The 12036-nt window shown below is 36.5% G+C and overlaps 1 long non-coding RNA gene across 2 annotated transcripts in view; it reads right to left on the bottom strand.

Moving 5' to 3' along the window:
• The window catches only part of LOC116092248, a 37041-nt gene that overhangs the window by 4287 nt on the left and 20718 nt on the right, over window positions 1-12036 (bottom strand). Inside the window, exon 4 of one of the 2 annotated variants that reach the window (XR_004119176.1) lies at window positions 9820-10006. The exons of the other annotated variant lie outside the window; for it this stretch is intronic. This is a non-coding gene — a long non-coding RNA (uncharacterized LOC116092248). Of the gene's footprint in view, window positions 1-9819; window positions 10007-12036 lie in introns of those variants that run through there. 2 annotated transcript variants of the gene reach the window in all.

The following is a 12036-nucleotide window of genomic DNA, read 5'->3' as shown; positions in this document are numbered from 1 at the left end:
AAACTGGGAATGGAGAAATTCGCATGTAAATAAAGAAAATATCTAAAATAAAAAAAAAGAAAAGAAAAATCTTTCCAAGTGTGACACTTTGACTATATCTTGTGTCTTAAGCACACCCAGTCATTACTACATCAGAGTTACAGGATCAGACAGATGACTGAAGAGCCTTTGGGGTAGGCACTGCTGTGTTATATTTTCTGAAGAGATGCATATAAATCCCTTTTCATTGCAGATAAAGAAAAGTCTGACAGGGCAAATACATGATTCCACTTATACATTTCTGGTGAGCTGGTGGGTTTATTGATGTTTCGTGTACCTGAGTGACATTAGCCAGTTTACTGCAGCAAAGGTGACAGGCCCATGAAACTGCATCAGTAAAGTTCAATGAACAACTTACAGAAAGCCACATCAGAGAGGGCTTGTCCTCCTGCTCTGGCAATTATTTACAGCTGAAGTTGGTTCTAGGAGCCTCATGAACACTGTAACCATGAGGGAGTGTTTCAATCTGGAGAGAACAGCTATAGAGCAAACACAAGGCAATGACTTGCTAATGACTTGATGGATAAATCAATCAGGATATTTCTAAAGATAAAAGGAATGGTGATGCAAGAAAGAACAGAAGAATGAAAGAAAAGTCTAAAGAGAGGGAAGTGAAAAACGAGAGAGAACCCATCTTTCTAAATTAAAAATCAGAATCAGCTAGACTGGAATGTGAACTTACATGCCTGGGTTTCCTCATCTCTAAAATGGGAATTGCACTGCACCTTCCCTCCTCAGTCCCTGACATTGTTCTACGGGAAAATGCACACAAAATAATTTATATGCGAGAACCTAGAATAACTTCTGGCACACAGCAAGCAGTTGATGAATGGTAGTGATTATTATGATTATTAGCTTCTAGTTCCTATAACCTTTAATAATAGTCCAAACTCTGTAGAAATCTATTTCCCCTTACACCACAAAAGAAAAACCAAGTCATTTTGCTGAACTGTAAATGCACCAAATTAAATGCCCAGGCATGTGAATTAGCATAAGCAATATCTCTCCACAAAATTGGCACTCAATATCTCTCAGCACATAATCTTTACCATCAAATGAATGAGCTACCTAAAATAAGCACATTAGTTAGCTACAAGAGACAAGCAATGTTAATATCTACAGCGAGCTACAAATTACCCAACAACTACAACACGTGTTTTTAGAGGAAAGTAGCAGAGTAAAGAAAATCTGACCTCAGCCTTGTAAGTTTGAAGCTGCAATGAGCTTCTATTGAATGTCTAGGAAAACTTCTATTTGGTAGTTATAAAAAAAGGAGACACAGAGTGTGAAGTGGAAGGTTTTTCTTCTTCCTGGCCATAAATATATGCAAAGCCACACATTAAAGTTATTTTATAAGTAAATGCAACTATATTATTTTTTATAACTGTCAGTTTTCAATTCTACCAAAATCAATGAACATCCAAAATATAAGTTAATGTTTTTCAACACAAAACAATTGTTCATCCCATACTAAGGACCATTACTCACCCACCTCCTTAAAGGACATGTTAGGATATTTGTCATGATATAAATTTGGAGCAAACAGAAAAACCTTTAGTAGTCATTGTTTTCTAATATTTTCTTTCAATTTTTGCACACAAAAGTGGTTAAGTGACACACACAAGATGCAGATTCAAGATTGTAGCGACATTGGACTTATTACGTATCTTTGCCCAAAATTCATAGGCATGTTCCAGCTTGTCTCATTTCACTGCCTACTAGCTCTGTTCAGTGGGACTATGGGTTTTTATATCTAGCTTTCTTTCTGTTTGGATAACAACATGTGGTTATATCTCACTTACTTTTGTACAAGTCAGTGTCCTTTCTTCAACTCCCATTCATCAGTCCAAGTACTTTCAATACGTATTGAATCCTCTGCCTTCATAAATCATTTAATGAACAGTCATGATTATTTAATATAATGTTCAATGCCCTAAACACTATTTCTTCTCATCCCTTCTTCTCTCTGAAGACTTCCTGTGAGCATTCCCTGACCCCCAGTCAGACTGCACTATACAAAGTTTGCCCATATGTTATACCTCTTGCTCCAAAGTCTTTTCTCCTGTCATATTTTTATTTCTATTCCTGTTACCCATTTAGTTCACGTTCTCACCTCCAGAGCCACAAGTCTCTGCTGCCTCATGCCTTTGCTTGCATTATGGTCTTGCTTGTGTGTCTCTACACACTTTCTATGGAGCAGCATGCACCTGCACGAAAAGTCTCTCTGAATATTCTTTTTCTTTCCAGATTGTTAGCTCCTTGAAGGCAGAAACTGACTTATTCATCATTATATTCCCAGTGCCCTAAATAAAACCTGACATAGTGTAAGTTCAATAGCTCTTTTTAATCTAATTCCTGCATTCTGACTCCAAGGCCTAAGATATTCTGGTATTTTGGCTTACCTCCCTAACATTTAATTACCTACTATTTGCTTTGCATGGATTAGTAACAGCTCACCAATTATGTGATAAGCAACTGAAGGGCAGATATTGCTTTATTCCTTCTTATCTCCTCTAGGGCAAAGCTAATAATAGGCAGCTATCTATTGCTAAAGGAATTCAGAAAAATATATAGGTATGTTAAATACAAGGAATATTTTCTTACAATAGATTTAAATTCTCAAGAACATATGCTGAACATACATACATATATGCATACATATACTCATGAAAGACAGAGAGGGAGGAAGACAGAAGGGGGCTTTGTTTAATTTAAGGTGATTTAATTAGTGAGAATAGTCAGTGAAGATGTCCATTGGATGACCCAAAAGTAAGGACCAAAATTCTTCTAAACCTCCTGTCAGGAGGTAAACTGTCTCTAGAATACTTACATATCTAACACCTCCATGTTTAATCTTATAATCTTCTACTCAAGCCCTCTCCTCAATTGGTCTATGATTTGGAGGAGATACACTTAGAGTGGATCAAACCCTACATCAGGCCTCCACAAGCATCACTCATCTTTACTGACACCTGCTGACAGCAATTACATAACACCTTCCCATTAACAATGATTGGAAAAGCTAAGAAACTAAGTTGTCCAGCTGAAAACTGGAACAGCAAAAGCATTTTGATTTTCTCAATCAGTGGAAAACTTTGAGGCATCAACTTGCATTTGCAGCTGGCTCTCTGCCTCCTACCTAAAGAAGCCTTTTTCATAACAGGACTCCTTATAAGTGAAGTGCAAGAAATTTAAATTCTGTGGCCTCATAGTAATTATCTTATGAATTTATTAAAACATTGTCAGAATGATTATGCAGAAAAACATTGTTCAGAACATTTTAGTCCATTTGTTGGCTACAGGGAAGTCAAGAGTAAATACTCACAGATGAAGATCATGCTGAATGGAAGTCAACAGACGTCTACTTTGACAAAAGAGTTCTTGGTTGAACACAATGTTCAAAGGAGTGGATGCAGGACTGAATTCTATGCATTTTTAGACTACTTTTATACAAATTGCCTTTATTGATGGAGTATGGCTGTTTAACTTTTATTTGTTATAAAATCAGGATGCCTTGATCTCTTATGGACTGAGGTGATGACTCAGAGAGAACAACTAGAGAGTTTTTAGAAGTCTGAGAAGTCGTGCCACACAAGGATACCAAAAGGTAATGATTTCTTACCTCCTCCTATAATTGTCTTACCCACAACTTGCCTCCTGTGTCTTCAGTTTGCTGATGAAACTGTGTGGTTGACAGTGGTATTTAAAAACTTAGTTGCTAAGGGGGCTAGAGAGATGACTCAGTGGTTAAGAGCACTGACTGCTCTCCCAAAGGTCCTGAGTTCAAATCCCAGCAACCACATGGTGGTTCACAACCATCCATAGTGAGATCTGACACCCCCTTCTGGTGTGTCTAAAGACAGCTACAGTGTACTTACATATAATAATAAATAAATCTTAAAAAAAAACTTTGCTGCTATCTTAGTTATTTTTTCTATTACTATGTAGAGACATTATGATCAAGGTAACATGTAGAATAAAGAGTTTCTTGGAGGCGTGGTTACAGTGTCAAAGGGTGAATCCATGATCATTATAGCAGGGGGAACATGGCAATGAGCAAGCAGGCATGGCATTGAAACTGTAGTTGGGAGCTTACATTTTATCCGCAAGCATGAGAAGTGTGTGTGTGTGTGTGTGTGTGTGTGTGTGAGAGAGAGAGAGAGAGAGAGAGAGAGAGAGAGAGAGAGAGAGAGAGAACTGGACATGACATGGAGTTTGAAATCTCAAAGTCTACCCCAGTGACACATTTTCTCCAACTAGGACACACTTACTAATCCTTCCCAAACAGTTCTACCAAATCAGAACAAAGCATTCAAATATATGACCTATGGGGGGGGGCATTCTCATTCAAACTACAACAGTTGCAGTTTAAATTGTGTATAAATGATGGTGTGGAGATAACAATTGATCATCTAATATCACAGAGAGTGAGAAAAGTTTCCTTTCTAATAAATCAACCATTTAATTCTCATAGTAGCTCCACAATTTAGATACTGTTATACAAACCATTTGATAATAAAATCAAATATGGTCCAGAGAACTGAATGTTTTTCCAATTTGATAGCTATAAAATCAGGATTATTTCTACCAGAAAAATATCTAATGCTGTTTGAGTGCACATGCTGGCATATGTGAATTACATAGTGATGTTAAAATAAGTCAATGTATGTGTAACTAGAGTTATCTGTTTGTTTGTTTGTGTGTTTGTTTATTTTACCAAATTCTCACTTAAAACAGAAACAAGTAGAATTCTATTTATTTATTTATTTATTTATTTATTTACTTACTTTTTTTTTTCCCTTGAGACAGATTCTCATTTTATAGCCCTGGTTGTCCTGGAGGTCACTATGTAGAAGGAGTTAAAATGGAATTCATATAGATACAAAAGACTCTGCTTTGTGAGTGCTGGGATTAAAGATGAGAAATACTGTGCTTGGCTTAGAAAATTTAATTTGATTTCATTTATAAAAATAAAAATATATGAAGACACTTATTATAGCTTCTTAAAAAAGAATTTGAAGAGAAGAAAACAAAAATTCAAGTCAGACAATGGGTCTCATGTAGCTATAAATGGGTCTCATGTTCACAAACCTAAGTAGACAATTTTGATTATAAATCAGATTTCAACGAGGTACTAAGAGGACTTTAACTAGTTTAAATATTTGACTTTGCATTGATCTGTTTTGCTATGTGAGAAAATAACTTCAAATCTGCAAGAGTTTAATGTTCAAACAATCATTTCTCATTCCCAGATGATGAGTCAGCAGTGGGCTACCTGGGCATGGGTTCAAGTCTGCTTTCTTGGCCTTTCATCCTGAGGCTATCCCAGGAAGGATAGAAGCCACTCTGAGGCCATTCTCTTCTCGTGGTCAAAGCAAGAGAACAGGCCATGCCACACAAGGCCATTTAAAACTCATCAATCATGTCCATTTATATTCAGTGCCCAAATTAGCCCACATGGATAGGTTCATGTTGAGAAAATGGAGAACCTTATGTTAAGCACTTTGGAGAAACAAGTCACTAATAATCTAAGGAGCTGTTCTGAGAAAGGCTTAGTTCTTCGTTTGGTATTCCAGATAGGTCTCATATTGATCTACTGTCATGTCCAGTATAGCTGAAAATGGCTACCAAGAGTGAGCAATGGTAGCCTTAAAAATGAAAGTCTAACTCAATAGAGACAATAATTTCACTTCCCTTTACTAAAGCTGAAGAACAGAGAACCTTTTATATTAATGCATAAATTATGGTTACAGGAAGGAGTGCCTCTGGTCTTCTTTGATGTGATATCCATTCAGCCGTACATATTTAGACATACTCACCCATAAATAGACTATACTAGACACACCAGCACAGAAGGAAGTTAAGGATGTAGAAGTTTAGGTCTATAATATCACCCAAAGGTTCATTCACTGAAGGCTTGATGCTGTACTTTCAGACTGTAGTAGAAGGCTTAGTCAGTAAAGCCCAGTGAGAAATTAAACCACTGAGTAGACAAGTACCCTTGATGGGGCTACTAAGATACCACTGTCTTCTTGTTTCTTATCTTTCCCTTGTGGTTGCCATGAATTAAGCAATTTTCTCTGGCATTCTATCTCAAATGATGTGCTGACTGTCTACATTTATAAAATCAATATAATTAATCAACCATGGAGTGAAAACTGAAATCATGACCTCAAAACAAGCATTTCATTGTATAAGCTGTTCTTTCAGTTATATATTTCCAGTAATCATACCTGGAAAAACAAAATGAAGTATGAAACAGAATGTCAAAGAAGCAGCACATTTTCAAACGATTTGAGACAGAAGCCACCTAGAGTTTCTAAAAGCTGGGACTTCTCCTGCCTACATTGCCCTCACTGCTCCTATCAGTGGGATGACTATTAAACCAGGAAAGTGTGACAAGTGGTTTGGAAAATCACTTTAAGAATCAGGGTTAAGAAGAAGGGGGAGTGAATATTATATATTTTACTGATGCCAAGGTGTTGAGTAAAAACTGCCTACTGTAGCATAATATAAAAGATCTATTGGGGAAAGAAGGAAATTTTATGAAAGAGCTAGTAACTGAGTACCACCCACATGAAGCCAAGGTAAGGTAACTGGTAAGTGTTCCTATGACATTGACATACCTCCGTGGGCAAAATGTAGTCAGAGAAGGGAAGATCAGTTACAACTGAATAAAAGATCCAGGCAAACTGCCACTATGTAAGTGCATTTTCTTTCCCCTTTTTGAATACTGGAAGAGTAAACACAGAGAAAAAGTAAAATCATAAGAGATAGGAAAAGAAGATGAGCTGCGCAAAGCCTCCATTCAGAAGGAACCATAGGTCTAACCAATACCAGAATAGGAGAGCTGTATTATCCAAGTTTAGGATGGGGAGTACTGGTTTGGTGGAGAGTTAAAATAAGTCTCAGTATCTAAAATTGCCATCGTCTTATCAGACAGTAAGGAAGTATTATTAATAACAGGAGCGTTCAACAAGAAAGAGAGTCTGATTACTCAGCTAAGTAGCAGTTCTACATATAATTTCTTGTAAAAAATGTTAAGTAAAATAATATAAAAATAATCTCAAGAATCAAAATCTGCTTTATCATGTTTTCTTACTTTAAAAGACAACTGGAGAGGACCCAAAATGAGAGGAATATATACTGTATTCCAAATATGTAACAAATTATTTAATAGTATTCAGTTCTCAAGTTATAACATAACAGACATATAGAGATTAAGGTAGGAGGTTAAAAAAAGAAACAAGCTTTAAGGCAAGAAGACCATTCTGGTATCTGGCTGTTTTCATTCTTGATATTTCTTGACCATGAACATGGGATTGCTAAAATATCAGCAATTTTTTTTAGCTATTACTAGTTCCTTCCAAAAATTTCTTTCTCCCTGCCAATCCTACATCTCTTTTTATGATCATCAGTAAAGATTATCAAATTTCATTTCTCCCTTTCTTTTCCTTCCTTCCTTCCTTCCTTCCTTCCTTCCTTCCTTCCTTCCTTCCTTCCTTCCTTCTTTCCTTTCATTCCTTCTTCCTCACATGCAGGTTTGGGGATAAATATTCAATCTGAGAGTCACCATGTTTTCTAACTTTTAAAGCTTTATCTTGTATTGTTTGAAAATAATACCAGAGGCTGGTATTTTATAAGCCATTGAGGTTTATTTGTTTCATTGTTTTAAAGATGAAACACACAAAGGCATGGTGTTATAGCCTGATAAATGTCTTTCTGAATCAGTTGAAGGCAAAGTAAGAAAACAAACAAACAAACAAACCAAGAAGAAAACAAAAACACTCAGAGAGAGAGATTGGGAATGAATTTACCATTTCAGTCACTCATTCTTGGGACAACTTCCATGCTCACATTCTGGTACCAATATAATGAGCCCTTCCCAGGCCCTACACACTGACCCTTTTACCATAGAGACTCAACCCTTTACTCAAAAAATTTGAAGGATATTCTAATAACAGGATGTGTATTGGTCTTGCTGTTGTGATAAACAGTATAACCAAAGTTTATTTCAATTCTTAGGTGATATATAGTTCATCAGGGAGGGAAGCCAAGGCAAGAGATTGAATCACAAACCACCTAGTTACAGGCCAGCTCCCAGATTCATCTTCAGAATTAGGTATACCTTTCTGCATGCAACCCAGTATCACTTGCTCAGAAATGGTATCACTAATAGTGGGCTGGAATCTGCTACAATTATCAATCAAAATGAATGTTCTGCATCCATACCTACAAGTCAGTGTGATGGAGGCAAACCTTCAGTTGAGGTTCCCTCTTCTCTGTTGTGTCAAGTTGACAACCAAGAGTAGCCAACACAGTGAACCCATAACTGTTATTTTCATATTGCTGCCTTGGTCACATTTTAAAATATCACTTTTATTAACAATTGATAAATTAGACTGTAACCACTTCCACATTCCATTTCAAAATGAGATAATCAATAATTTTGAGTCTGTGAGAACTCTTGGTTTAACCATATGTAAAACTAAAGCAAAACAAAGGAAGCTAAAAACCAAACCAAATCAAAACAAAACCCTCAGCTGTCTGAGTTAGAAAGACTTAGGAAGCACTTCCTACAAGAACATCAAATACAGAGCTTTGATGGGGTGTTCTATGCAAGCCGGATCCTTTTCTCTAAATCATCCTTCTGCATTTTCATGCAGTTCTCAGTTTGTATATTTTAAAAATGTATAACTTCAAAAGATGGGAAGTACTCTGTTCTTTCTTGTGTGATAATTACATTGACTTGCCTGACATCTTAAAGATCTTGAAACTACCTGTATCAATTAACACTTTTTCCTTTGTTTTCATATTTTCTTGCTCTTGGTGTGGTCCCCATGTACAATGTTGAGCCTATGCCTCCAATGGGTTCACCTAGGACTCTTGGAGGCAACTTTTCTGTCTCTGATGTATGTTCTTTTCTTGGTTGATAGATTTCTTCTGTCATAAAGTTCTTTTGTTATCTATTGTCAATTCAATCCACTCTGTTCCTATTCCTGCTCAACCTTTTCTCTGCTCCTTTCTTTTCAACCATATCATCCAATCTAACTCCAAAAGCCAGTGTTCTCCATCCATACCCATTTTGTTTGCTTGCTAAACTCACTTATGAAGAAATATGTCTCTTCTTCCATCTTTATCGGAAACATGTGCTTTGTTTCTTTTCTTATTTCATGTTCTAGTGAGGTACTTACATCAGCTTTGCATTTTCCTTCCATTAATCCAGGTTTTCCTTGATACCCTGAGTTAATCTAATTGGTTAAGACTGTTTCAACTATAGGCTTTTCTGAACTTCATTCAATTTTCTGTTGGCTTGTGTATAATACACATAAATTTGTTACACTAAACTGGAAATACCTACATCCTGTCAAGGACTCTTACTCTGAAAATGGAATCACACTGAAGCTATTTGATGGAGTGTAAAACTTAGTCAAGGACAAAGGGTTTGAATGTCACAATGACCTCCTCTCTGCTTTTCTACAGTGGTTCCAAATGTTGATGTAACATGAAAGACAAATTCAGTGGCCATTTTCTTTAACACTCCAGCCCATTTTGCATATGGTCTCAAGATTATTCAACTGGATGAAAACCAAACTCTTGCCTACTCTTCTATGTTGTGTCATCAGGCTAAAATAACACACCAATTATCTTTTTTCACAAACTTCCCATGCTCCCTTTCATCTCTTTTTCCATCTGTACAGTTTGGGACCACCTGATGATATACTTTTATAAATCTTCCCCACTCCATACAGGCATTGGTGAAAGATAGTACACAATAATTGGGCAATATGGTGTAGTTAATTTCTGTCAGTCCAAAGACAGTTAATAGGACCACAAAGCAGCAAAAGGAGTGAGAATTTTTGTTGTTATAAAATGGGTCAAATTTGTTTTCCATTATGAGTGTGTATTGTGTATGGTGTAGCTATTTTGCTCCTGGATTCTGTTCAGAAACCACCTCCTCTTCCTCCTGCAATAGAACAGAAATGTCTGTATTTTTCTGAAAGCAGATGAACCTCTCAACCTGGAGATATAACACAATGGGCATCTCAATTGTACTGTCCCAATTTGCAGCCTCCATCCATTTCTGGGCAATCTCTAGGCCTTGCCTTTAATAACCAACCTCACATATAAGAAGACTTATTGTTTGGCAAATGGACCTCTGAACAGAGCTGAACAAGTGGAAATCATTTTGGACTGTAGCAAGTCTAGGTAGCCTAGATTTAAGAAGGATTCTCAAACAGTGATATTGAGTTGGCCATGGCAGAAGGATAATACAATACAATATTAGCTAAGCTATGCTTCAGGAGTTCATTTGCAGAACATTGCAAGATCCAAATGTGCAGGACCCTAATCCTAACAGACATTGCTGTTTGATCTTGAAATCTTTACTCAGCTCAGATATTATCATAAAATTACTATTAATGTCATTCTCCATTTGATATTAATCATAGATTACAGTGGGTATGAGGGATGGAGAACTTTGCTGACTACATTACCAGATATCTCCCCTTTTACCACCCAAAAGAGTCAGAAGGCTCAGGTATATACACTGGAATTCTGTATTTTACTGTCAAATGCTAATTTTTATTAGGGAAGCTTTATTATCCTCTCAGCACAGCGTAATTCAAGAAAACTGGACTGCCAACAATAAAGTTTCTGAATTTAGTGAGCTCATTACATCTCTACACTGATCCTGTCATAATTATACTTTAGTGGAAGGACAAATTAAGGCATGTAGATATTTAAAGGAAAAGGCAACAACCTAATCACATTGGAAATAGTCACTACAAAAAGCCATACAATATTTTACTTGCAACCCTTCTAAGTACTACTAGCAAGGAGGGAAAATCTTTACTGACTGGACATTCACATGTACACATAAATGCATGAAAGCACACTCATGTCATGGCACACATGTGAGGACCAGAGAAATGCTTTCTGGAGTCAGTTCTCACCTCCGTAGATATACCATGCTGAGGCTGAATCTCCTTTGTTTCTGGTGTCCCCCTATAGTACCTCAGACTTCCTGGCTTGCCAGGTTCTAGAAGAGCCTCTTGTCTCTTTGTAGTGGTGCATGGATATAAATGCTTTTTTTAAACTGACTATCTGTCCTTTGATATGAGATTAAGGGATAGAATTTGTGTCTTCAGGTTTGCATAAGTAGGGCTTTTTACCTGCTGAGCTGTCTACCCAGACTATGAAGTCATTTTTCTAAAAAGGGTTCTCTACAAGAATGTAAGCCACACCCTAAAGTAAGGTGTGATTTAAGCAGATGTATATCAACCATTAACTCTTATGACCAAGAACAGGTGTATACTGAAGACATCCTTATTTGGATAAAGAACACTGTCCTGGTGATATTGGAATGGTATGCCTCATGACTTAGGGCTTCTATTCTCTCCCATAGAAACCAGACACACAAGAAGACTCATTTTGTCAATTTACAGCTCACAACAGCTCAGATCCACTTTCATCTACAATAAGTCCTTATGAATTTAATAGGATAAGGATTAGGAGTTAAATTAAATAATTTCAAGTATAGAACTTTTTTCATTAAAAAACTATAATATAATATAATATAATATAATATAATATAATATAATCACAATATTTCCTCTGTCCCTTTCCTCACCCCAAACTCTCCCATGTTCCTCTCCACATACTCCTTTATGTTCATGGTTTAATTTTTTCATTCATTCTGAAGAAGATCACTACAAATACACACACAAATGGAAGTTTTCTTGTAGTCTTGGAATGACCAAGTATGGTCTGCAAAAAAAACAAAAAAACAAAAACAAAAAAACAAAAAACAAAAGAAAGAAAGAAAGAAAGGAAGAAAGGAAGAAAGAAAGAAAGAGAGAGAGAGAGAAAGAAAGAAAAGTTTCAACATTTTTCCTTTCCCCCTTGACCACTATCTCAGTTTGTAAATATATGGTAGGCTTTGGCTGTTTCAGAGACCACTCCTTTCAGGTTTCCCCTGATATAAAGATCTGCACT

The sequence above is a fragment of the Mastomys coucha genome, unplaced genomic scaffold (genome assembly GCF_008632895.1).
Source record: "Mastomys coucha isolate ucsf_1 unplaced genomic scaffold, UCSF_Mcou_1 pScaffold15, whole genome shotgun sequence".
NCBI classification, from domain to species: domain Eukaryota; kingdom Metazoa; phylum Chordata; class Mammalia; order Rodentia; family Muridae; genus Mastomys; species Mastomys coucha.
This window is presented reverse-complemented; position numbering and strand designations above follow the sequence as displayed.